This window comes from Schistocerca gregaria, chromosome 2 (genome assembly GCF_023897955.1).
Source record: "Schistocerca gregaria isolate iqSchGreg1 chromosome 2, iqSchGreg1.2, whole genome shotgun sequence".
In the NCBI taxonomy this organism is placed as follows: domain Eukaryota; kingdom Metazoa; phylum Arthropoda; class Insecta; order Orthoptera; family Acrididae; genus Schistocerca; species Schistocerca gregaria.
In genome coordinates this window covers 162455036-162481841 of record NC_064921.1, presented here as the reverse complement: position 1 = coordinate 162481841, position 26806 = coordinate 162455036, and the positions used below count along the sequence as shown (strand labels likewise).

Below are 26806 nucleotides of genomic sequence, written 5' to 3'. Positions count from 1 at the left end.
AGCTTCAGCATCTGCTATTAATCCTTTAATTGTTTTTAATACGCGACTGTGTGAAGTTCTAGAGTTGCTACGAATATACTCTGGGTTTAATATGAGACAGTTGCTTGTGGCATTTTATTCTATGAGAGTGGCCGAACGTGCAAATTGGTCCTTGAGGCAACTAAACACTTTAGAGTAACAAGGCTAAATAAGAAAAGGAAGAGAGAAGAAGAAGAACATGTAAACGAAGAAGAGTATGCAGCTGTAGTGTATTAGGAACAGTTAGGTAAATCATAGACCAAATATAACTCTAAAATGAATTTCCCGAGAGTTAAATTTTATATGCACAAAGAACTGGAGTTACGAAATTTTTGGGAGTACTGATTTTTTTTTCAAAAAATAAACCTTAATTATGATTATCAGATTAAATATTTCTGGAATAAAAACTTGTGACTGACATGTCAAGACTGTAGTCTACTTTTTAGACAGACATATTGTTAATACGTGCTTAGTTTCAAGCATCTAAGTAAGGTAGTTCGTCAGTGCACAGAATCCAAATATGGGCCGGCATATCAAAATGTAATTTACTGATCTTCACAACAAATAGCCTACTGTAATAAAGTCAACGTGAGAATTATTGTTATTCATTGCATATCAAAATATTCAGGAAGAAACACTACCATAGTCCTACAAGTTTCATCTCCAACTAAGAGTTCACGTTGTTCACTTAAAGTATTTTTCTTGGCGGAAAGTTACTTTAAAGATACTTTCTTACGCGAAATTTTTGAGTTTTAGCTTTCATTACCAAATACAACAAGTTTACTAAATTACCGAAGGCAAAAACATTATCCATATCAATTATTTCTATTCAAAGAGAAGATTCACAAAATTATGTTAAAATAGCACTAGCAAATATGGCCCTCCTTAAAAATTCTCAAAACATATTTCAAATCTTTTAATAAAACTGGATAAAACGATAGAAAACTGTAGACTAGCCTACCAGAGGAACTTGCCTGATTATTGATTTTAAATGAAGAACAAATCAAATTTATTTACAGACATCGCAAAAGTAATGTTTGTTTCAGTGCCGGCGATAACAGGTAAGTGTACCCTCATTTGGTACATAACACATTTAATGCACACTTCTCCGCGAGTGTCTTCAAAGAACGTTTAATCGCAAAAGTTGCAGAATGCATCACTCGAGTCTGGTTTGTCAGCATCGTTGACATCCACGTCATTATCACCGCCCACAAGGGGAGGGTCGCAGGAGTCTGATGGAGAATCGGATCGTTCCGAGGGTCGAATTTTCTTTTTCTGAAGGCCTTTAGTTTTCCTCACCAGCGCCTTAATCAACAGTTACTTGCACGGCGTTCCAATCATAGGGCTGACACTTGCTGACTTGGGCCCCACGTGACTGTCCTTTTCTTAATATTGGGAACAGGGACACCATATATGTGGAACGGAGAACGTGCATTTGAAGACCCCAGGAAATACTGCACTGTTTAAATAGGTGCACATGTTTACACCAATCCCACTTTTTTTCAAGTAATAGGGTTACTATCTATCATATGTAACCTACATAATTGGGCGACTAAAGATTTGAAAAGTAGCTTAGGATTTTGTTTTATGGCTATCACTGTGAAATTACTTTAAACTAACCATAAGGACTTGAGAAGAAGACGATTTCACACACCCGAAAAAGATTTGCAATCCAGAACACACAGCAATTCACACTATAATTGTTGCTTGAATGAAAGGTTCCAACTGCTCACTGCTATGTTTTATCAACAAGCGACACAGTTTACAATCCTGGAAGCCAGTCTTCAACATCTTCCATACCGCCTTGGGGAAGAGTGCCCATATTTACACCGCTGCCCGTTTTTGCATCTTGTCCTCTACACTAACCACCCTGAAATTTGTAACAACGAAGTGAATTGAGCTATATAACACGCCAGGGAGGCGGTTCTGTCGCTGCGCTTCAATGCGGAGGCAAGACATAAGAAAAGTGAAATCGCTTTCAAAAGAATTGTCAAAGACCACAGATGATACAGAGCGTGACATCATGATACTGGAACCAGTACCTCGTTCAGCTGACTAGTGGCAGCAGCATCCATTTATAAATGACTTCTCAAATTCTGTTCAGTTTATTTTGGTTGGAGTATTTTTAGGAAAGGTTTCTTTTTTCCAGTGGTGAAATCTTGTATAGCGTTTGGTTGCAACGAAAGATACGAGAAAGTAAGTAATATTTCGCTCGCCAGGTTATTTTAAAAACACAAGAAATTGCGAACACATTTTGTGAAGGCTAAGATATGTATTGATACTCAGATCTAACACTATCAATGACAAAGATTTTGAGACGTTAAAATGTTAATACCTAGTTCACTACAAGTGTTTTCTCTTTAAGCAACGTTCTTCTTTTCTTGATACTGTTTCGGTGTCTGCACTGTGTTAAGTAAGGATCATAAGACAAAATCGGAGATTACGGGCAGTCACTGATGCCATTTCTCATAAAAGCATAATAAAACATTTCATGTATATTGTTGAGAAACTGTCAGAAAACTGAATGGTTTCTGCTAAACCCATTTCATCTTTTATTCCTGTGGAAACGGCACACAAAATGACTCAAAATGTAACAAAAACATGTATTCGCTGAAGAACTGTAGATCTGTCTTAACAGAATAAAAAAATAAATAAAAAACTGTATATGTAATGTTTCAAACTGCTTGATATCCTTTTACCTCGTCAAATGTAAAACCGATCATCATCGCGTTAATATTGGGAAATTCAAAGATATTTACGTTGTATGCCCTACTGCAGTACAGTGGCCATTGCTTAGTTACTCTTGTGTTGTTCTGCCAATTAGGTTGTTTATTGCTGTGAAGTAAATAATAAACCGATTTCCGATCTACAGCTTGTAGAAAGAAATTTCATGATATATTATGTCTCAGATGTACCGTGATAGAGGCGTGATGCAAATTACAAGGTATATGTATGGTAGGTAGAGCATGAGAGGAAGATGATGTTCGCACATTCGTTTCACAAGCTCTAACCTCCAGCACATTGTATCACATGTTAAAGCTAGAATTTAAAAAAGTAATTATTCGTAATTTATCTAACTAGTGTTACAGTCTTACGAAACAGTGATAATAGTAATGATCTTTTAAAAGTAATTTATTTTGTGAGTGAATCCTTTTGTTTTTACGCCTCAGAAAATTACATATTCACCTGCGGGGCAAATTACCCCTAAGTTGAGAACCACTGACCTAGGGGAACAGGAATTAACGAAGCAGGGCACAGATGAGAAAATCAATTACTTTTTACGAGAAGTTATCTGTTACTTTCAAAATTCCATGCCACGAGAAAATCGAAATCTTTCAAAAAAACTATACATCTGGTCCGAAACAGTTACACTGCAGATTCCTCTTCTGTTCCAGTTCTCAATAAGTATTTCTCCCCAGTAATGTGATCGCTCAAATTTTTTTTATAGATTTTGTCCACTGCTGTATAAGGCATAAAATTGTAACGTACAAGCGTATTTCATTTAATGCTACATGACTTTCGTTCCTGCCGCGACAACCTTTACTTCTGATCTTCAAAAGATAGATTTCCTACTGCCCATTAAAACACTCACTTATTCTTTGCAGCAAGTTCCCATATTCTTCCTTCTTTCTTCTTTGTAAACTCCGCGGGACCTGTGAAGAAGACAGCTGCAGGCGTCTTCACCGCTTGAACACGCACTACTGGCTGAACGTTTCGGCTTACATCGGCAGCATTCGTGTAACAACCCGCACGGATGTAGACTGCCTTTGCAACATTCAGCAGCAGGATCAGTGTAACTTGTTCAGGGAGTCTACGCAATTCCGCGGACTCTATGGCTAAGAGGAACGGACTCTTGAGGATGTGTCTTAACCTTTGTGTTAAACAATTGTATATAGATTGCTGAACAAGAAAAAGTTTACTTCGTGAAAATTGTACAGAAGAAAGCCCCAAAAATTAGAGTAATTTGAAAGTGTCTGAACCATGACGACGCCCCCATGTCACTCAGGCAGCTATGTTAAAAACAGAATTTTTCCTCACTTAATTGTTTTTAATGACTGTTTAGTCCCTAATGTCTTAGTCACACAAGATTATTAGAGACTTAATTACGAACTCAAAACATGAGAGTTTTAAGAAATGTATGTGGCAACGGATATAAAAATTGTTCTGGTAGGACTGAATATCTTGATGAAAATAGATGTGCTGGATGCTCTGCTGTGTTTCAGTGATGGTGCAGTGTCAAGGTTTAAGGTTATGGGATTGGTGGGAGTGCCTGGTGGACTAAATATGCAAAGAACTTTAATTTTCACTGATTACAGGAGACTCTTCCAACAGAGAAACCAGTATTGAAAGCCACGAAGGAAGGAAGAATACGTCTGAAAAAGAAGAGGATGGGAGAATAACAGCAGAAACAAGTCGAATATGGGCCTGAGATGCATCAGTGTTATGCAGGGAAGGTAGCGATAGATGTTTTTTAATTTCAACTTGATTTCCCGAAGTTCACTTTTTTGACGGTCTGGTACACAACGGTTAAAAACTCAGATAGAGGGCTGAAATTTTGTACGCTGTCTAAAAACTCATTTAGCTAAAAAGTGGGCTATGTTTATCACCTCTATTTGAAAATTAAAGCCTTTATAAAAGAAAAACTGTGCGTTAATTACTGAAATTTTTGATAATCATTATTAAAAAAGTTTTGAATCATAATTTATGCACCAGCATCTTTTTAAATTCGACTTCAAAGCTAATAGTATATAGGACTTCCACAAAAAAATCAAGCTTCTATTTTTTTAATTTGGTAGATGTAGATGTGTACCAATTGCATAAACAAATAATTAACGTGGTTTATTTTACTTGCAACACAAAATACAATTCACAAAAAAGTGTGAGACCAAAATCTATGGTTCATACATAAAAATGTTCCAAAGAATATCTGTCAAGGATGGTAGGCGTTACATACGATTCTTATTCTTTGACCTACAATATTCAGAAAACTGACAAATTTTTCAAGATTTCCCCTTGTGTCCACGAAGCAGTCCCTTAGGGATCAATGCTGACGTTCGATATCGGTAGATTCAATCCACCAACTTTTTTTAGTGCTACTGCTTACCTTTTGACGAACTCTTAAAATTTTACCCTCCTCTCTTTATTCCTTCGAACTCGATAAATAACACATAATACTCATCGATCTCCTAGTTCGGCAGTGTGTCGGTGGACAGGCCCACTGTCACTATGTAACACATTGATCGGAAGAAATTAATTACTGTCTTAATGTAACTACACGCCTTCGCGTCGCCCAGAGAGAAATTCCCCTGCACTGCTTCGATCGACAAGCAACGAAGAGAAACAGCGTTTGCTACCTCTCAGGTGACGTAGTCAAGACAATAGCCGTCGACCGAGGCTGTAGTGCTGTTTGCGTAACATTCTGTGATTTACGCAACGCGATAGATAAATTGCGTAATAAGTGGAGGCGGCGAAGCGTGCAGTAGCAAGACACAATGCCCCAGAACGGGGCGAGGAAAGGGAAGCTTGTGCTCTCTTGAGACGCGACGCTGAAAATTGATTTCCAAGGTCGTTCTGATGTAATGAACGTTACAGAACGACAGAAGGGTGCCATACAACTGCAGCAAGAAGCGAAATTATATTCAGAGACTTTATAGTGCACGTAACAGGTTTACGAAGTAAGGGGAGAGATGAAAACTTCATTTAAAATCGCGACTCCCTCATGGGTCGGATGAGAGCTGCCACGTTAATTTGATTAGTAAAAAGTAAACTATGAAACCTCCTGGCAGATTAAAAGCATGTACCAGATTGAGACTCGAAGTCGGATCTTTGCTTCTGGTGGACAAGTGCTCTACCAGCTGAGCTACCCAAGCACGACGTACGACCCGTCCTTACAGCTCTGCTTGCACCAGTATCTCGTCTCCTACATTCCAAACTTCACGGAAGTTCTCCGGCGAAAATTGGTTCAAATGGCTCTGAGCACTATGGGACTTAACTTCTAAAGTCATCAGTCCCCTAGAACTTAGAACTACCTAAACCTAACTAACCTAAGGACATCACACACATCCATGCCCGAGGCTAGATTCGAACCTGCGACCGTAGCGGACGCGCGGTTCCAGACTGTAGCGCACAGAACCGCTTGGCCACCCCAGCCGGTTCTCCAGCGAAACTTACGGGACTAACACACTGGAAGAAAGCACTTTTTGCGGAGACATAGCTTAGCCGCAGACTGGGGGATTTTTCCAGAACGAAATTCTTCACTCCGCAGTGGAGTGCGCGATATGAAACTTCCTGGTGCAAGGAAAGCCGTGAGTAGGGGTTGTGAGTCATGCTTGGGTAGCTCACCTGGTAGAGCACTTGCTGCGAAAGCCAAAGGTCCAGAGTTCAAGTCCAGCTTCGACACACGGTTTTAATATGTCAGGAAATTTAATATCAGCGCACTCTCCTCAGCAAAGTGAAACTTTCAATCTGGAAAAACTAAACTAAACTGACGCGACCCTATCGTCCTACACAACACTATACAGATAGCATAGGCGAAGAGAGCATTCCTCGCCAAAAGAAAGCTGCTAGTATCAAATACTGGTCGAAGTCTTAAGAAGAAATTTGTGAGATTTTGGGTTTGGAGCAGAGCATGGAAGTGAATCGCCCAGTGTGACAAGACCGGAAACGAAGAGAATCGAAGCGCTTTGAGGTGTGGTGCTAAGGAAAGATGCTGAAAATTAGATGTACTGATAAGGGAAGAAATGCACTTCTCCGCAGAATCGGCGAGGAAAGGAACATATGGACAACACTGAAAAAAGACGACGGCGTATAATGGGATAGGTGTTAACACACAAGAGAATAACTTTCATAGGAGTGGAGGAAGCTGTAGGGGAAGACAGAGACTGGCTTTTTTCCAATAAGCAATTGATAAAGTGCGGTGCAAGTGCTAATCTGAAATGAAGATGTTGACGCAGGAAAGGAATCAATAGCAGACCTCGTCATACCAGTCAGAAGACTGATGACAAACAAAAAAAATTACCTGTCAGCGAACTGTTATTTCTTTCTCTGTGTACTGTATCATCGGATGGCAATAAGGGAAGACTGTCAGCAGACTGATACGAAAGAATCCTGCGCAAGCCTCTTCATCTCTGAACAACTGTTGGACTTTATATCCGAGTGAACCTGAGGTCACGCCCTGGTCTCGCTGTATAATTTACGCTCTACACACACACACACACACACACACACACACACACACACACTTCCCGCCATTACCAGACTGACGATTATCTGTTGCCTCATAATGTATCCAATCAATAGAGCTCGTATTTTAATCAAGGTGTGCCATAAATTTCTTTTATCCCTGATTCGATCCCTGTACCTACATATCTGGTGTTACGTACCTCCGGAGACCTACCAAGGATTTGTCGAATACATGTCACGCAGAATCGCTACTGTACTGTGCTCCAAACGTGGACGAGTACGCTATTACCTAGTGGTCATAATGTTTTGGCTCATCAGTGCGGATTGAATGGAACAAAACAGTCAGTTATGAGCCCCGAATAGATTCTAACAAATTATCTGTGGGTTATGAATACTTTACTAGAAGACAACTGCAGCTGGTTTAGCAACACGAAAACACTGAGTGATATTACACTTACACGGCTGTCGGCTTGCAAAGCGAAGTAGGCACTATCGAACGAAGACAGCAACTTACCTGAAAACAAAGAAAAGAGCTTTCTAAAGGTCAGGAACACAAGATGCATTAAAATATTTATATTCAGAGATTTTTTACGAAAACAGAAATGACATCACTAGATATTGGACATCAAGCTTAAAGGAACGATACACGATTTTCATGTCAAATGTATGAATGTGAAATGGAAAAGTGTATCATGCTGTTTCACAAGCACAGGGTTGCCGAGAAAAATACGTTTCCAATGCACATATTATAACAAAACAAAAGCAGAGATAACATTTGTCTACTGCTTTCCTAGCTACAGTTTGAAAACAGATTTCCTCACAAAGTGCAAGGTTATTTCCAACTTCCTTTCTACTGAATTTATTAGTCTTTCCGTCACCACCATTCTCCTGCATTGCGTCATCAAGAAATTTACTACATTAATTTTTCCGTAATCTTTGTTAATTGAATTAAGAGCATCTTTTATATATTTATTGTATCTTCAAAAATGGTTCAAATGGCTTTGTGCACTAAGGGACTTAACTGCTGTGGTCATCAGTCCCCTAGAAGTTAGAACTACTTAAACCTAACTAACCTAAGGACACCACACACATCTATGCCCGAGGCAGGATTCGAACCTGCGACCGTAGCGGTCACGCAGTTCCAGACTGTAGCGCCGAGAACCGCACGGCCACTCCGGCCGGCCTATTGTATTTTGTTTTTACGTAAACAAAGACCTGTTTTTTCTGCAATTCTGTTCAAAATGTAGTTTTTTCCTCGTTTTTATTACTATAATAGATTTGTATAGTATAGCAAGATCGTCTGCAAAAACTAAAAACTGAATTTTAAGTTTCTTGTTTTTATAGTCCAACTCCAAGTGCTAATTTACATCACATTTTTTAGATCTTCCCATTCTCTGTCACCTTTCCAACGACACAATTGAATGAAATAGAGATTAGCGCCTATCTCACAGTCTAGCACTTGTTCGCATCTCGAAAGCTTCAGAAATCTCTCCTAAAACGAATCAATACAACAACAGTAATTGATTTAAATCAGAATTCTTGTAACCTACATAAATAAAAATGTAAATGTTTGTGTGTTCAAATCTTAAATCTACGAAATTCGAATTTGAGCGTGTTTTTATACCCCTACTGGAGCGCCATATATATATTGTTAGCAAAATCTCGTGTTCGTTTGTGCAAAATCGCAAATCTCCGAAAATTCTTCACCGATTCCTTTGAAATAAATGATGCATTCCAATACGAGCGTGTTTTATATACCTACGGAAGCGCCATATGCTATACAAACAAGAGATGAGCAGAGGGGAGGGAGGAAATGGACATAGAGAACGGAAAGGAGGAAATTGACACAGAGAGAGGGACACGAGAAGACAGGCAGAGATAGAGAGGAGAAGAGGTGATGGACAGAGGGGAAACGAGGAAGAGATGGGCAAATAGAGGGGAAGAAGAGATGGAGAGAGACAAGGGGGGAGAAAGAGATAAGATCGTGTATACAACTGTCATACATATTAGAAAGTGTGCTTTCTCTTTTCCATTTAACCAAACTGAGCCACAGCAGCTAATAATAATAAAAGTATTTAAAATGTTGCTTTAGCAAAACATCCGAGAAATTCCATTCGGCCGTGTGGCATAGGAAATGGTGGGAGTGGAGAGTGGCTGGTGGTTGTTTGGTCGTAAATTCTTAACAGTATTTAAATGTATTTATTGACCAATTTCAACAAATACAAGCGCATATACCAGATACACAAGTAATCAACTCTCAGTTTACCAAGATGCAAAACTTAATGCTTAACACAATACCACACACCAGCCTCATACTACTAGCCAGTCTGCGTTCCTTAGATCCACGATGCCAAAACCGCCCGCTGCTCTAGACCTGAACGAACTGTTGATAGCAAGGGATCGCCATCCCCGACTCAGGTCCACCAGGCTGCCTCGCTGCTTTGCTCCGCGACTTCCTGCTGGTCACTCCCGTACACCAGACTGCTCCAGGCTGCGACAGCAAGCTGATCAACACCTCGCCGTGATGCAGCGAAGGCTATTTTGCTGTTGCATGCGCGCTCGGCCGCAACGGAAGGCTTGTGCCAAAAGCCAACCGAAGCGGGCATTAGACATTATATTCGCTTTTAACTCGCCAGCTGTTCCTACGATGTCATCTCCCAACATGACGTCTCTTTACGCTCAGAGATATGACTATGCCCATTTAACTGACAGCTCCTCACTTGAGTCTCTCACCGGGTAAAATTGACTGTATAAGTGTCATAGGGTACAGATGGACTATACCAGTGTAGAAAGGAGAGCGAGTACAGGAGTTCACATGTATGAAGTAGGGCTCGCCGCATTGCCGCTATGTAAGCAGTCGCTGGATATGACGATTGTTACGCAATGATCAGATAGTTCAAAATGGCTCTGAGCACTATGGGACTCAACTGCTGTGGTCATCAGTCCCCTAGAACTTAGAACTATTTAAACCTAACTAACCTAAGGACATCACACACATCCATGCCCGAGGCAGAATTCGAACCTGCGAAAGTAGAGGTCGCGCGGTTCCAGACTGAAGCGCCTAGAACCGCTCGGCGACATCTGCCGGCTCTAAAATGCATACCTTATGAATATGAGTGCATTTTCATCTTCGATAAACAGATCTCGTCTAGTGCAAGCTCTTCCCTTTCCAAATTCTGAGAGGCTGTAGTATGGACCACAACATGAAAAAAAAGTCCAGTAAACATGGGTTCTAAAGTGGATATCTTAACCGCTATGAGGGCTTCTTCATCTTCGCTACTGTGTACCACATCTCTTTTACTGAACAAGTGCTCGTAGCTCTTAAGGTTCACGTTTTAGGGTCCGCATTTACTGCTCATTTTCTTGTTTCGATCCATACTACCTCCACCAAAAATATGGAAAGCAAAGAGCTTTCAATAGAAGATATTTGTCTCACAGTACCAAAGATGAAGAAGTGCGCATATGTCGTAAGGTATGTATTTCAGACACGTCCCCTACCTAGCCTTTTTTGCTTTGAATGTTCGTTCCTATCATATCTCTGAATATTGACCATCCCTTCTCAGACACATAGTCACGGAAGGGAACACCAGCGCTTGTGCCAAAAGCCAACCGCCAACTCACCAGAGGTTCCTGTGATGTTATATTGTGTGTGTGTGTGTATGTGTGTGTGTGTGTGTGTGTGTGTGTGCGAGCGTATAACCGTTTTTTGACTCTTGCTGTAAATTTATTAATATTTAACCTCTGTTTACAGAATGCATAACGCTTACACTGACTCCACAGACTTTCGACATGTTACCGAGTCTGTGATGACGGTACAGGAAACGGAAATAAGTCTGTTCTCTAAAAGGTGGTTAATTATTAAAATAAATTTACAACAGCCTTCGAGAAAGTTACAGAAGTGAATTGTAAGTTACACTACTCGCTATTAGCCTATAAAGGCAGGTTGTCACGACCTGACGAATACACAAATAGTGCGCTTTTTGGTCGCAGAGACATGACAGTGACGTTGCTCTGTGCTTAGTTTTCGTTGAACGGAGCAAATGTGTTTTCTCATGGTGTATATGGAATAAACGAGAATAAAACCACTTTCTTTGCACAGGACGAAATTTGAAAGTTTTTCGTCTGAAGTGTGAACTACAGAATCGAACTTTTTGCATTTATCACGCTTCCTCTAACTCAGCACATCTGCAAATGTATACACTGCATCACTTATTTTTCGTCTTACGCCTTCCACAGTCTCACAAAATACAGCTTAGGTAGAGGCTATCTGATGCGGACAATCCATCATTTCGGCCCGTCAGTCTTACTTTACACCATCAACGTCGTGAACGCTTTAGTAGTCGCTCTATAACTCCTGTCTGTCTTCGTGTACTATAGTTTTGACTTGGAGGCGTATGAACCCAGTTGTTTTTTGCGTCCTAAAACAAAATAAACAAATAAACAAACCGTATTCAGTCTCGTCATACTTGCGGAACTGTAGTGGGAAAGAAGGAAGCCGATATACCGATGACGCTACAGCTGTGTCTTGATTTCTAATGTATGCAACCCTCAACAGTAGAGGTGTACCCGCACCATTTCTGATCTCTAATGGGAATACGATTGGCTCATGAATCGCTAATTCACGGCACATCCGAAAATATGGAAACTAAATATCACGTCTATTTAATTTAACAAACTGTCACAACTTTGACAATGTCTTAATGTAAACAACATAAAATCAGTGTGCACTCACCATTAACAACAGTTCACTTAGCACTACAACAATGAACACCAGTGTGCAGTGAGTGTGTAAACGAGGAGAATCCTGCTCCTCTCAGTTGTTTCCTTCTGTGTTCTGAAAGTCAGTCTTTCTGCCCCCCCCCCCCCCCCAAAGAGGGTCATCCATCCCTTTTTTGTCTCCCCTTACTCAAACTGGCACACTTTTTCGATTATACCTGAGGGTTTATGAACCGTATCGAATTTGTTATTGATAGCAGTTATGGTCAACCTTAGAGTGGGCATACTTACCAGGCTACAGTGTTACAGGTCACATCAAGCCCGTCCACCTGGGGGAGAAGTGGGTGGCATTGCACAAGATACTGGACAGTATTAGGTGTTAAATGTAGCTTGTAATTTACATAATTCGTTGCCCTTTTTGAGACTGTTAGGTTTCTGTTACTTTATTCCCAGAAAGTTAGCTCAAGACGTTTCACCACCCCACTCTTTGGATCTGCACCAAACTCTAAATGTGTCATATATATATGGTTGAGTAAACGGAAAAAAGTGTTCAAAAAGATCAACGCAAATATGACACTGTCTTTCATTACTGCAGGGGAAGTGCGACTCTTAATCTATTTCCATGTGCGAGGAAATGCGGATTTTAATAGGACAGGCCGGTGATGGCTTTAGTATAAGAGACGAAACGTGTCTGAAAAGTTATACAGAGGAAACATTAGTAAAACCGATAAACTGCACGGTCAGATTCCAGACTGATAACGGAGGAGAAAAGGTCCGGAAATACATCGTTGTCATGATAGATGGCGCTGACGAATGAAAGTTCCCCTGACAACGTACCATGTGTTCCTTGAGTGTTGCAGGCTGTGTGATTGACGCAGGGCACTGTACGTAGCAAAACCATCGGCTGTTCATGTCGCGAAAAAGCCGAAATGGTGTTTGTTTACGGACAAGCAGATAGAAAAGGTCGACAGCCAGCTCGGCTATAACAAAACATGTACCCTCACAGACACCAACCACATCATACAATATTTCAAGTCCTTTTTGGGCGTTTGTGTGATCATGGGTCCTTTCAGACGAACGTGCAGTGAGGCGGTGGACTATGCGTACACCAGATTCGGAGGACCGCGTTCTGAAAGATGTTGAGACGAACCCTAGTATAAGCTCCAGGCAAGTGGCCCCCCAAGATGGTGTCGGGTGTAGGTCAAAGTACGATTAAATGGTTCAAATGGCTCTGAGCACTATGGGACTCAACTGCTGTGGTCATTAGTCCCCTAGAACTTAGAACTACTTAAACCTAACTAACCTAAGGACATCACACACATCCATGCCCGAGGCCAGATTCGAACCTGCGACCGTAGCAGTCGCACGGTTCCGGACTGCGCGCCTAGAACCGCGAGACCGCCGCGGCCGGCGAAAGTGCGATTATGGGTATCCTGCATGACAACTGCTACAATCACTATCACCTGCAATCTGTTGTAGCGTGGATGCGACGCTGCTCTCCAATATGTTCGGGGACGATCTGTTGTCATTCCGCAAACACAGTCACTTCCGAACATACGTACGTAAGACCTCTTTACCTCTTCTTACAATCAGAAATCAGTCGCTGCAGTTTGTCGGTTTTATTAAAGTTCACCCTGTATGTCTTTAACAGCGGCGAGAAAAAGACTTGAATTTATGAAACGAATATTTCTATGCTTGTTGTGGAAAATACCTGCACCGACAAATTTGTCAGGTGAGAAACACCTTATAACAGCTTTACTCGATTGATGTACGAAGATTTCTCTAGGCGACAGTTTTTTTTTGCCCATTAACCCTCTTGAATGTGCACCCATCTGAGAACATAAAATGTGTTATGGCGCATGTACCAGACACGTGTCGTTTTATGGGAAAAGGACGAGCGGAAGCGTGAATAAGAGATGCCGTTTTTTTTAAATTTCTTTTCAACGACGAAAAAGCCCAGAAAGTTCACACACGGGACTCCCAGGCTGCTTATTAAATTTCCAACCCCTGCTTTGTAGCGGACAAGGTCGTGCGGGCCCTCTTAATCCTCTTAACAGCTGCTTTTTATTGCCACGTGGTAAACATGGACCGTGTGAATAAATACTTGCGTCCGAAAGCAGGCGACCTGAAATCCAGCAGTATTCTGTGATATGTGGGTGGAGGGTGGGGGGCAAGGGGGGGAGGGGGGGGAGGGGAGTTAAAGAAAGCAGACAGGGGACTGATGCTATAAGGCTTATAAGCGCGCCACAGGACTGAAATTTACGTGCGGTCAGTCCGGTGTTGATAGTAAGCTGAAATCTGCAACGGATGTCTACCATCCGAAGGGGAAGTGGGAACTACAATACGAAACTGAGATTCAAATCTATCGCTTTATGCGGTTAAACGTCATCGGACACCGGGTGAGAATAAAGTGTGAACACGGTGACCTCAGGTATCACATCGGACATACGTATAATGTAAGAGGATAGTATTCCAATCCTTAATTCATTTGAACGATGTAACTAATTTTCAATATGTTTAATGTGGCATATTACCACAGAATTCATCTTTGTTCCTCAGCACACTGCGTCAAGTAAAGCAGGAATTGAGGAGAAAGAGCCTAATCCCGATGTTATTCATTCTGTACATTGCGTGAGCGATAAAAGAAACCAAGGAGAAATTTGGAAAGGGAATTAAATTTCAGAGAGAAGAAGTAAAATCTTTGAGGTTGTCGATGACTTAATTATGTCAAGAGTCGGCAAAGGACTTTCAACAGCAGTTCCACGGATGGGACGGAGTTTTGAAAGGAGCTCGTAAGGTCAACATAAGAAAGTAAAACGGTAATGGAATGGAGTCGATTTAAATCGGGCGATGCCAAGGGAATTAGTTCAAGGAATGAGACACTAATGAATCTTTCCATACTGGGAGTAAAATAAGTGACGATGCCCATATACACTCCCGGAAATGGAAAAAAGAACACATTGACACCGGTGTGTCAGACCCACCATACTTGCTCCGGACACTGCGAGAGGGCTGTACAAGCAATGATCACACGCACGGCACAGCGGACACACCAGGAACCGCAATGTTGGCCGTCGAATGGCGCTAGCTGCGCAGCATTTGTGCACCGCCGCCGTCAGTGTCAGCCAGTTTGCCGTGGCATACGGAGCTCCATCATATGGAGCTCCATCGCAGACTTTAACACTGGTAGCATGCCGCGACAGCGTGGACGTGAACCGTATGTGCAGTTGACGGACTTTGAGCGAGGACGTATAGTGGGCATGCGGGAGGCCGGGTGGACGTACCACCGAATTGCTCAACACGTGGGGCGTGAGGTCTCCACAGTACATCGATGTTGTCGCCAGTGGTCGGCGGAAGGTGCACGTGCCCGTCGACCTGGGACCGGACCGCAGCGACGCACGGATGCACGCCAAGACCGTAGGATCCTACGCAGTGCCGTAGGGGACCGCACCGCCACTTCCCAGCAAATTAGGGACACTGTTGCTCTTGGGGTATCGGCGAGGACCATTCGCAACCGTCTCCATGAAGCTGGGCTACGGTCCCGCACACCGTTAGGCCGTCTTCCGCTCACGCCCCAACATCGTGCAGCCCGCCTCTAGTGGTGTCGCGACAGGCGAGAATGGAGGGACGAATGGAGACGTGTCGTCTTCAGCGATGAGAGTCGCTTCTGCTTGGTGGCAATGATGGTCGTATGCGTGTTTGGCGCCGTGCAGGTGAGCGCCACAATCAGGACTGCATACGACCGAGGCACACAGGGCCAACACCCGGCATCATGGTGTGGGGAGCGATCTCCTATACTGGCCGTGCACCTCTGGTGATCGTCGATGGGACACTGAATAGTGCGCGGTACATCCAAACCGTCATCGAACCCATCGTTATACCATTCCTAGACCGGCAATGGAACTTGCTGTTCCAATAGGACAATGCACGTCCGCATGTATCCCGTGCCACCCAACGTGCTCTAGAAGGTGTAAGTCAACTACCCTGGCCAGCAAGATCTCCGGATCTGTCCCCTATTGAGCATGTTTGGGACTGGATGAAGCGTCATCTCACGCGGTCTGCACGTCCAGCACGAACGCTGGTCCAACTGAGGCGCCAGGTGGAAATGGCATGGCAAGCCGTTCCACAGGACTACATCCAGCATCTCTAAGATCGTCTCCATGGGAGAATAGCAGCCTGCATTGCTGCGAAAGGGGATATACACTGTACTAGTGCCGACATTGTGCATGCTCTGTTGCCTGTGTCTATGTGCCTGTGGTTCTGTCAGTGTGATCATGTGATGTATCTGACCCCAGGAATGTGTCAATAAAGTTTCCCCTTCCTGGGACAATGAATTCACGGTGTTCTTATTTCAATTTCCAGGAGTGTATAATGCAGACTAGCGACAGGAAAAGCATTTCTGAGCAAGAGAAATTGCTAACATCGAATATACATCATGTGATACCTCCTAACGTAGTGGCCGAGTGGTTCTAGGCGCTTCAGTCTGGAACCGCGCGACCGTTACGGTCACAGGTTTGAATCCTGCATCGGGCATGGATGTGTGTGATGTCCTTAGGTTACTTAGAGTTAAGTAGTTCTAAGTTCTAGGGGACTGACGACCTCAGAAGTTAAGTCCAATAGTGGTCAGAAGCATATGAGCCATTTTTGATGACAGCGGTGAGTTCTTTGGCAGTGTGGTGTAGTCTTCTTAGAGTTAAGGGTAAATAAAAATTTTAAAAAGGTAAACAGAGGGCGGCCTGCCTCTCCAATAGCACAAGGGGACTACCGACATTGCCGCCACCATCCAGCGAAATACCTGTATGCAAATACGGGACTTTCATCACCTCACACAACTTTCTTTGTGTTGATTCTGGGTTTCCCCATAATATCCTGTCAAATGCACCGTACATAATTTTAAATTTGCATATTTTATTAGCAGTCTCCATGCTTTCGCAGTAATACATCTACATCTACATCCGTACTCCGCAAGCCACCTGACGGTGTGTGGCGGAGGGTACCCTGAGTACCTCTATCGGTTCTCCCTTCTATTCCAGTCTCGTATTGTGCGTGGAAAGAAGGATTGTCGGTATGCTTCTGTGTGGGCTCTAATCTCTCTGATTTTATCCTCATGGTCTCTTCGCGAGATATACGTAGGAGGGAGCAATATACTGCTTGACTCTTCGGTGAAGGTATGTTCTCGAAACTTTAACAAACGCCCGTACCGAGCTACTGAGCGTCTCTCCTGCAGAGTCTTCCACTGGAGTTTATCTATCATCTCCGTAACGCTTTCGCGATTACTAAATGATCCTGTAACGAAGCGCGCTGCTCTCCGTTGGATCTTCTCTATCTCTTCTATCAACCCTATCTGGTGCGGATCCCACACTGCTGAGCAGTATTCAAGCAGTGGGCGAACAAGCGTACTGTAACCTACTTCCTTTGTATTCGGATTGCATTTCCTTAGGATTCTTCCAATGAATCTCAGTCTGGCATCCGCTTTACCGACGATCAACTTTATATGATCATTCCATTTTAAATCACTCCTAATGCGTACTCCCAGATAATTTATGGAATTAACTGCTTCCACTTGCTGACCTGCTATTTTTTAGCTAAATGATAAGGGACCTGTCTTTCTATGTATTCGCATCACATTACACTTGTCTACATTGAGATTCAATTGCCATTCCGTGCACCATGCGTCAATTCGCTGCAGATCCTCCTGCATTTCAGTACAATTTTCCATTGTTGCAACCTCTCGATACACCACAGCATCATCTGCAAAAAGCCTCAGTGAACTTCCGATGTCATCCACCAGGTCATTTATGTATATTGTGAATAGCAACGGTCCTATGACACTCCCCTGCGGCACACCTGAAATCACTCTTATTTCGGAAGACTTCTCTCCATTGAGAATGACATGCTGCGTTCTGTTATCTAGGAACTCCTCAATCCAATAACACAAATACACGGGCAAAACTTCGTGCTTGTTCTACAAAGTATCTGTCCCACAGTCAGGAAACGAACGTTGTGGACACATGCAAGAATCCCGCATTCCCGTCCTTGTTTGCTACTGCTTTCTTCCTCGCTGTTATGACGTGTCAAGTATGTATATGTGTAGTGTGGATGAATGTGCTGAATGTTTAGGTAAAGTAGTGTCTGTAATGGGTTAATGCGAACTAAGAGGATGGAACCCGTTGCCCGAATATAGCCCATTCCTCCTGAATTGTACCAAGGGTGCTTAACGTAGCCATTCGACGAACGCATCAGCATCAAGTGTCAATGTGCCCTAAATCCACTTGACAACGCGGAAAGAGCTGGATTCTGATCTGCCATACTGGTGCAAAGTGTGTTGATCAGGAACCCTAGATCACCACTGTCAGCCATGTAATAGCGATGAAAATTTCTTCCACCCCGAGCACTTTAGCACAAGCGCGCGTTAGCGACTTCTGCAATACTTGGTTTACAATTTTATAATTGATATTTCAGTCCTCAAATGTTGTTTCCCTAGGTAGCCGATATCCTTAGTTTCCGCTACGTATATTTTCATGTTAAAATCTTGATATTTTTAATATACAAACAAAAATTAATTAACCATCTATTAAGTACAGAGACTCACTTTCAAAGGTCTAGGGCCAGGAAGCAATTTATATGTAATCCTGCAGTGTTTCGTTCCTCATTTACTTTTTATTCAATATTTATTTTCTCTCTGTGTTCTCTCTTCTTATTGGAATCGTATTGGAGAGAACTGGACAGAATCCGCCCCCGCTCTGCAGTTATTATTCGACTGTATAAAGATTATACCATTAGATCAGACGGACAAGCACTAATGTATAAGCAAACACTGTATAGCACAGACCACATTCCGAGAAGCAACGTTGAAGAAAGGAGGTAAAAGATTATTTTACAAACATATTAAAATTGAACGCATTCACAATTTTATACCTGTTTTTTAATCTGTTTAATATCAGTTGTTATAAGCATGTTGTGGCCGTCCGCGTATATTCCCAGAGGTGTAGACATCAAGGGAGATGTATTCTCATAAAATACGCACCTCTACGAGATCACTAATAATTTCTAATTTCTCGAGAGAACAACATATTCAGTCTTCGGCCTTTTGATCATAAACTCTCAGAGGTTTAAATCAAATTAATATTATCTAATTTTTTCCATTATTAGAGGCTAATTATCTCTGAAACATCACTATTACTATCACTGAACATTATCAATTATTATACGTGTGTCCTATCTTAAAACGTTATACGCGGACGCTACAATTTCATATAACATTGCAAGGTAAAAAAGGAAGATTGGTTTGATTTCCCGTCTATGACGAAATCATTAGGGCTGGAACACAACCTCGGATCGATGGAAGGAAGTGGAAGAAAACTGTCCGTGTGCTTCTAAAGGAACCCTACTGGAATTTGCCTTAAGCGACCGAGACAAGCCACGAAGAGGCAAACTGTTGATGGGCTAACGTGGATTTGAAGCGCCGACACCCCCCCCCCCCCCCCCCGCACCCCCCGAATGTGAGTCCAGATTACCAACCACTGTGCCACTTCGTTTGGTGCTGCTGATTACAGCCGAGTACTTCACAGTTGCAATCGAATTTCTGCGTAGTCAGTTCAATAACAGCACTGGCCACGTCTGTACTTGCGTTTGCCTCCTCTGCCTTAGTATCGTCTAAATTTTTTACTATATGTTTTCGATACTGAAGAGTATTCTTACTCGTTTCTTTCATTATTGATCGTCATTAAGTATAAATTTCTTTTTAACTACGTATTGGTCTACAAAGATCAGTTCCACTTCATTCTTTGTTGTTGCCTATTTTTCCAGTACCCCTTCATCCGAGCCACGTTGCATTTTCAAAAAAAAAAAAAAAAAAAAAATGGTTCTAATGTCTCTGAGCACTATGGGACTTAACATCTGAGGTCATCAGTCCCCTAGAACTTAGAAACTACTTAAACCTAACTAACCTAAGGACATCACACACATCCATGTCCGAGGCAGGATTCGAACCTGCGACTGTAGCGGTCGCGTGGTTCCAGACTAAAGCGCCTAGAACCGTTGCATTTTCCTTCTTCTGTTCATGTTGATCCTGGTTTCTTACTTCTTCTGTTCTGAAAGGCTACAAACTTTAGTATTTTATTCTTCGAAAGGTTACTTACGATTTTTTGATGTTGTTTCTCTGCTTATTTTCTTATTTCTGGTATCCAGGGTATTCTTAGTATCTTTTTTCAGAAATCCGGGAACATTTGTTTCGTTATTCTGTTCTCATTCATTCCGTAGAGGTGTCGGTGGAAGATCAGACTACGATTTGCCATTATTTCTGATTTTTCTCGGTATTTCCAAACCCCTACTGTTTGTATTACACCCTCTTTTTTATAATCCATCTTTAAGTAGGCCTAACTGTATTCTATGAGGCTTATAGTCCACCATTAAGCATTCACATGCATATAAACATTCTGGTCTTATCACTGTGCTACATTGTTTTGATTTTCTTTTTCTAGGTATGTATTTCTTGCTGTAGATATTTTCTGTCAACCCGCAGGCTCTTTGCATTTAATTAACATTTACATCTACTGCAAATTTTTCTTGCCCATTATGTTGCATAGTTTCTAAAAGATATTTATGTTGCATATTTTCTACAAGACATCAAACTGACCAACTCGTTCAATTTAACCTCTTAGTGTTTCCATGCTTTTTGTAGCATTTTTTATATCTGTTATGAATTTTGTTTCTTTCTTTCCCAGCTAAAATTCTGAGACCAGATCTATTCGTTGTTCTTAAGTTTTATCGGAGTGACTTCATCTGTCAGATTTTGTGAACGAATTGCTAAATCTTCTGCAAAAGCCAAGCAGTTTATCTCAATTCCATTGATTCCCTTCCCAGAATTATTGGATTCTATTTGGCTCAAAATTCCAGACTTACAGTTTTTTCTAGGACGCAGTTAAATAATAAAGGCGATAAGCCATTTTCTTGGCTAACACCGGGTTTCATTTCAAACGTCTCAGATACTTCTTCCGGAAATTAAACTTCAGATATCGTATTTGCTAGAATTTCGCGAATTATGTTTGCTATTTTGCTTTAACATTAAGTTCTGTAATGATTTTATCTATTGTTTCTCTGTCTACTGAAGCAAATGCTTTCCTGAAATCAATAAACGATTTGTCGTCCGTCCTACACTGAGAATGACTGTCGACTACAGACGCACTTTGCTTTACTCCTTACCTCTTCTGTGAAACAATCGTACTGTCTGCGTATTTTCCGCTGCATGACAATTTAACTACACAATGAACAAGTGCCAAATTATCGTTACTGTAAACTCATATAAATAGTATAACGAGCAGTCTTGAAAATTCTTCCATTTAGCTTGTATAACATCGTAATTTTACAATCGGACTGTATATTTTGTAAGAAATAGTGATGTATACTGTGTTTGAACTTTATGAATTACGTGGAAGAAAACGATCTATTTATGCAGTCAGCATCGATACAGAAAGTATCGTTCTTGCGAAAAACTAATAGCTCTTTATTCTCATGAAGTAATAATGACTGATATCGACAGGGGATCTCAGATTGATCGTCTGTCATCTGCGTTCGCAGCACCTGACGGAAAGTCGTCGAGATAAACAGAAGCGATATCTCGCGTTCCACAAGGAAGCGTTACAGGCCTTCTGCTGTTCCTATTCTATACAAACATTTTAGGGACGATCTGAGCAGCCCTCTTACATAGTTTGCAAAAAATGCTGTTATTTACTTTCTCTTAAAGTCGTCTCATGATCAAAACCAACTGAAAAATGATTGAGACAAGATATGGCGCGCAAAGTGACAATTAACTCGAAATAATGAAAAATATGCGGTCATATACATGAGTACTGCAAGCAATCCGCTAAATTTCGGTTACACAAATCTAAAGGCTATGAATTCTATTAAATGCTTAGCGATTACAATAACGAATAACATAAATTGAAAAGATCACGTAGACAATGTTGTGGGGAAGACAACCCAAAGACTGCGGTTTATTTGAAGAAAACTTGCAACAGTTCTGCCAAAGAGGGTGCCTATATTAAGCTTGTCAGTCCTCTTCTGGAGTAGTGCTGCGCAGTGTGGGATCCAGATCAGGTAGTACTCAATGTTCAAAGAAGGGCAGCTCGTTTTCTATTATCGTGAATTAGGGGAGGGAGTGTCCCGCATACGACACACGAGTTGTGGTGGCAATAATTAAAACAAAGGCATTTTTCTTCACGCCGAGTCCTTTTCACGAAATAGCAATCACCCGTTTTCTCCTCTGATTGCGAGATTAATTTATTGTCGTTTGTTGTTGTGGTCTCCATGCTACTCTATCCTGTGGAAGCTTCTTCATCTCCCAGTACCTACTGCAGCCTACATCCTTCTGAATCTGCTTAGTGTATTCATCTCTTGGTCTCCCTCTACGATGTTTACCCTCCACGTTGACCTCCAGTACTAAATTGGTGATCCCTTGATACCTCAGAACATGTCCTACCAACCGATCCCTTCTTCTAGTCAAGTTGTGCCACAAACTCCTCTTCTCTCCAATTCTATTCAATACCTGCTCATTAGTTATGTGATCTACCCATCTAATCTTCAGCATTCTTCTGTAGCAGCACATTTCGAAAGCTTCTTGTCTTAACTACTTATCGTCCATGTTTCACTTCCATACATGGCTATACTCCATACAAATACTTTCAGAAACGACTTTCTGAGACTTAAATCAATACTCACGTCTTGAGAAACGATTTCCGTGCCATTGCCAGTCTACATTTTATATCTTCTCTACTACGACCATCGGCGGCCGCGTTGGCCGTGCGGTTCTAGGCGCTGCAGTCCGGAACCGCGGGACTGCTACGGTCGCAGGTTCGAATCCTGCCTCGGGCATGGATGTGTGTGATGTCCTTAGGTTAGTTAGGTTTAAGTAGTTCTAAGTTATAGGGGACTGATGACCTAAGATGTTAAGTCCCATAGTACTCAGAGCCATTTGAGCCATACTACGACCATCATCAGTTATTTTGCTCCCCAAATAGCAAAACTCCTTTACTACTTTAAGTGTCTCATTTTCTAATCTAATTCTCTCAGCATCACCCGACTTAATTCGACTACATTCCATTATCCTCGTTTTGCTTTAATTGATTATCATCTTATAGCCTCCTTTCAAGACACTGCCCATTCCGTTCAACTGCTCTTCCAAGTCCATTCTCTGACAAAATTACAATGTCATCGGCGAACCTCAAAGTTTTTATTTCTTCTCCATGGATTGTAATACCTACTCCGAACTTTACTTGTTTCCTTTACTGCTTGCTCAATATACAGATTGAATAACATCGGGGAGAAGCTACAACCCTGTCTCACTCCCTTCCCAACCACTGCTTCCCTTTCATGTCTCTCAACTCTTATAACTGCCATTGTCGTTTACTGTCATCAAAGTATGGGGGCAGAAATGGCCATCGTAATCAAATAAGAGAAACCAGCACTCGCAAAGAATGACTTGCGTGTTCGTTTTTCGCGCGCGCTGTTCGATAGTGGAACGGTAGAGAAACGGGGTGAAAATGGTTCGATGACCTCTTTGCCAGACACTTAAATGTGAATTGCAGAGCAGTCATTTAAATGTCGAACTAAATGTAGTCGGATACGTACAGTTTCTACACGAATCACTCACGCCACCGGTCGCGCGCGCACGGCATTTGAATTCACCGGACACGGCGAGTAAAACCTACCTGGGAGTAAGGAACTGGAGGCTTGCGCATACGGCTGACCCGAGCCGATTCGGACGCGTGTCTTAGACCGTGGCCGGGTTGGGGCTAACTTTGCCGACCCGATTACCCCGTGGCCCGGGGCGTCGTGCTAGCAGTTGCGCGCTCCCAGATCGCGATTCCTCTGAATTCCTAACTCTCCCCTGCTGAATAATTGACAGGCCGGCGGCGCTTCCGCGACCCTGGCGCCCGGTCGCGAGGCAGTCCCAACGGATCAGTCACTGCACACCGGCCCCCGGGTTTAGTACTTGCCCGGCGTCTTGCGCTCCTGTCCGCTGGACCCCGCGGAGCGGTTCTGATGACACACAAAGACATGTGCGCAACAGGTCGCATAGCAACAAACGACTCGAAAACGTGGTTCTGCCCGGCTAGTTATCGTGACTTAAGACTTACGAGGAGACCGTTTTACATTTTATTCATAGCTGAGGAATTTGGTTCAAAATGGTTCAAATGGCTTTGAGCACTATGGGACGTAACTTCTGAGGTCATCAGTCCCCTGGAACTTAGAACTACTTAAACCTTACTAACCTAAGGACATCACACACATCCATGCCCGAGGCGGGATTCGAACCTGCGACCGTATCGGACGCGGTTCCAGACCAAGAATTTGGTTATTGCCGGACGCAAATTGCCTGAAGCAGTACGACGCGATTCTCAAAATCACTCGTCAAATACGAGTTTGAAAATTTTTCGAGTGCTGTCACGTACAAAGCATAAACCATTTCGAGCCGTTGCTCCTCCCGCCGCAGGGTCGAGTCCTCCTATATATATATATTATATATATATATGTGTGTGTGTTGTTCTTAGCTTAAGTTTGTTTAAGTAGTGTGTAAGTCTAGGGACCAATGATCTCGGCAGTTTGGTCCCTTAGGTATTCACACACATTTGAACATTTCGAGCCGTTCGAAACAGCTGGGTGCATAGCGTTCTAGCACGGAATAACATTGAAACTTGCCCGCATCTCGTGGTCGTGCGGTAGCGTTCTCGCTTCCCACGCCCGGGTTCCCGGGTTCGATTCCCGGCGGGGAATTTCTCTGCCTCGTGATGGCTGGGTGTTGTGTGCTGTCCTTAGGTTAGTTACGTTTAAGTAGTTCTAAGTTCTAGGGGACTGATGACCATAGATGTTAAGTCACATAGTGCTCAGAGCCATTTTAACCATTTGAACCATTGAAACTTCCTGGCAGATTAAAACTGTGTGAAGGATCGAGAATCGAACTCGGGCCCTTTGCCTTTCTCGGGCAAGTGCTCTACCAACTGAGTTACCCAAGCACGACTCACACCCCGTCCTCACAGCTTTACTTTTGCCATTATCTCGTCTCCTACCTTCCAAACTTTACAGAAGCTCTCCCGCGAACCTTGCAGAACCAGCACTCCTGAAAGAAAGGATATTGCGGAGACATGGCTTTGCCACAGCCTGGGGGATGTTTCCAGACTGAAATTTTCACTCTGCAGCGGAGTGTGCGCTGACATGAAACTTCCTGGCAGATTAAAACTGTGTGCAGGATAGAAACTCGAACTCGGGACCATATCTCCGCACTATCCTTTCTTTCAGGAGTGCTAGTTCTGCAAGGTTCACAGGAGAGCTTCCTTAAAGTTTGGAAGCTAGGATTCGAGATACTGGCAGAAGTAAAGCTGTGAGGACGGGGCGTGAGTAGTGCGTGGGTAGCTCAGTTGGTAGAGCACTTGCCCGCGAAAGGCAAAGGTCCCGAGTTCGAGTCTCGGTCCTGCACATAGTTTTAATCTGCCAGGAAGTTTCATATTAGCGCACACTCCGCTGCAGAGTGAAAATTTCATTCTACGGAATAACATTTTCCATTCTCACACGAAACACCTTATGTGTTTTTTTTCGATATTTTTGTATCAAACTGAAACGTGTACGGGTGCAAACGCGCATAGTGGTCAATGGGAGTCGGTTTTATCCGTGTAAAGTGAGCAAACGCGGGGTATGAAATATCTCGTTTTCAGAAAAAATTGTTTGCATTCGTTGGTGCTACAGGTGGTCAGGTTTGACAACGCACACAAACATGTACAAAGTGATAGATAACAAATTTCGATAACAGTGTTGCAAATGCTTCTTAATTTATTGCAGGATATGGACAGTAAAGATACAAAACGAACGAAATATTTCTAGAGCACTAAATTTGTTGCTACCAGTTGCATGACAAAATCACGAGAAAGATTCTAAAATTGGTGTATTACATGAAGGAAGCAGCTATTCTGGTGCTCTGGTGCCGCGCGTGCACGCTCTTCCTCCCCCCCCCCCCCCCCCCCCCCAGGTCCTCGTAAGTTCGAGTCCACCCTCGAGCATGGGTGTGTGTTATCCTTAGAGTTCAGTTAGTTTAAGTAGTGTATAAGCCTAGGGACCGATGACCTAAGTAATAGAACTGATCCCAGAGGAGGTTCGAGTCCTCCCTCGGGCATGGGTGTGAGTTATCCTTAGAGTTCAGTTAGTTTAAGTAGTGTATAAGCCTAGGGACCGATGACCTAAGTAATAGAACTGATCCCAGAGGAGGTTCGAGTCCTCCCTCGGGCATGGGTGTGTGTTATCCTTAGAGTTCAGTTAGTTTAAGTAGTGTATAAGCCTAGGGACCGATGACCTAAGTAATAGAACTGATCCCAGAGGAGGTTCGAGTCCTCCCTCGGGCATGGGTGTGTGTTATCCTTAGAGTTCAGTTAGTTTAAGTAGTGTATAAGCCTAGGGACCGATGACCTAAGTAATAGAACTGATCCCAGAGGAGGTTCGAGTCCTCCCTCGGGCATGGGTGTGTGTTAATCTTAGAGTTCAGTTAGTTTAAGTAGTGTATAAGCCTAGGGACCGATGACCTAAGTAATAGAACTGATCCCAGAGGAGATTCGAGTCCTCCCTCGGGCATGGGTGTGTGTTATCCTTAGAGTTCAGTTAGTTTAAGTAGTGTATAAGCCTAGGGACCGATGACCTAAGTAATAGAACTGATCCCAGAGGAGGTTCGAGTCCTCCCTCGGGCATGGGTGTGTGTTATCCTTAGAGTTCAGTTAGTTTAAGTAGTGTATAAGCCTAGGGACCGATGACATAAGTAATAGAACTGATCCCAGAGGAGGTTCGAGTCCTCCCTCGGGCATGGGTGTGTGTGTTTGTCGTTAGGATAATTTAGGTCAAGTAGTGCGTA

General features: G+C 42.7%; 1 protein-coding gene and 1 non-coding gene across 3 annotated transcripts in view; one reads left to right on the top strand and one right to left on the bottom strand.

The window, feature by feature from the left end:
* Nucleotides 1-26806, bottom strand: part of LOC126336587 (disks large 1 tumor suppressor protein) — a 4198467-nt gene that overhangs the window by 362579 nt on the left and 3809082 nt on the right. The gene's annotated exons all lie outside the window — the stretch shown is intronic.
* On the top strand, nt 25317-25391 carry Trnas-cga (transfer RNA serine (anticodon CGA)). Its single transcript has one exon. It is a non-coding gene; the product is annotated as a tRNA-Ser (tRNA).